General features: G+C 24.3%; 1 protein-coding gene across 1 annotated transcript in view; it reads left to right on the forward strand.

Annotated features, from left to right (window-relative positions):
• LOC111689403 overlaps positions 1-1619 on the forward strand; it is an 8144-nt gene that overhangs the window by 3327 nt on the left and 3198 nt on the right. The window lies entirely within an intron of this gene.

Genomic DNA, 1619 nt, shown 5'->3' on the forward strand with positions numbered 1-1619 from the left:
AGTTCTAGTTCAGTTCTAGTTCAGTTCTAGTTCAATTCTAGTTCAGTTCTAGTTCAGTTCTAGTTCAGTTCTAGTTCAGTTCTAGTTCAGTTCTAGTTCAGTTCTATTCTGTTCTGTTCTAGTTCTGTTCAAGTTCTGTTATAGTTCTGTTCTAGTATTATTCTAGTTTTGCTCTCGATCTGTTTTAGTTGTGTTGTAGTTCTGTTTTAGTTCTATTATAGTTCAGTTCTAGTCCAGCAAATATAATATAAGTAATGTAAAATAGCTTTATCAACCAAATAATATACAAAATTGATTTATATACATCCAGTAAAGCACGAGTATGCTAAAAATATCTTGTACATATATTATTAGTTTTAAATCATATTAAAGTACATTTTAGAGATTATGATTATGTATTAAGATTTAGAACTCTAGTATTTTGATTAGTATTTACAGAAGTAATACAAAAATCAGCAATCTTGAGATAAGAAAGAATAATAATTTGACGAAATTAACTGTCAAATGAAAAATTGTCGGGGTTTAATCGATATTTTGTTTTAAATCTTTTCAGTTTATGAGTACACTATTTTAATAGAAAAAATTTTAAAATATTTTGAAAAAATTTTACATTTTTTTCTATACAACGAAAAATAGCCACCAAAAATACCTTAAAATATAACATTTTTTTTTTTTTCAAAAACTTTTTTCTTCATTTAAAAATGACCTTTATTTCGTTTTGATTTACTTTTAATACAATAAAGAACATTATTTATTTCATTAAAAATTTTGTTAGCGTTATTTAGTACGTTCATTGACGTTTTCTAAATACATACATTCATTTTTTGTTTTGTTAAATATTTTATATATTATTTTTTGCGAAAAAAAGTATTACTCATTATAATATTACGTATTATGAAGAGATTTTTTTTAAATGTACTTATTATACAGCCATATATCCAAAGTAGTAGAGATATAGAGAAAGAGAGAACAAAAAAGTTGAGAAAATTTAAGAAATATATATTTTTTCACATTGAATTCTTCTTTTTCGTATAAATATTAAAAGTAAAAGGAAAATTTATTGTTATAGAATACATTTGTTTATTTTGTTACTCTTGCATTTTTTTGTTTAAACGACAAAGTTGCATAATTTTTAATTATTTATAAAATAAACATTAAAAGAAAAAGTGTTTGAAGACATATTCAAAATTTCAAGAAGATTTACACAAAAATTATTTCAGTTTTAAATTTTAGTTTGTAATCATTTATTAGCAAAATAGCTATAAAAACAAAGTTCATTCACTTTCTTTTGTATTTTCTGTGGTTTTTCATTGAATCAACTTTTTTAAACCAAAACAGTTATAAAATGTAATAATTAAATTAAAGAACAGAACTAGAACAGAACTAGAACAGAACTAGAACAAAACTAGAACAGAACTAGAACAGAACTAGAACAGAACTTGAACAGAACTAGAACATAACTAGAACTAGAACAGAACTAAAACAGAACTAGAACAGAACTAGAACAGAACCAGAACAGAACTAGAACAGAACTAGAACAGAACTACAACAGAACTAGAACAGAACTAGAACAGAACTAGAACAGAACTAGAACAGAACTAGAACAGAACTAGAACAGA

The sequence above is a fragment of the Lucilia cuprina genome, chromosome 2 (genome assembly GCF_022045245.1).
Source record: "Lucilia cuprina isolate Lc7/37 chromosome 2, ASM2204524v1, whole genome shotgun sequence".
In the NCBI taxonomy this organism is placed as follows: domain Eukaryota; kingdom Metazoa; phylum Arthropoda; class Insecta; order Diptera; family Calliphoridae; genus Lucilia; species Lucilia cuprina.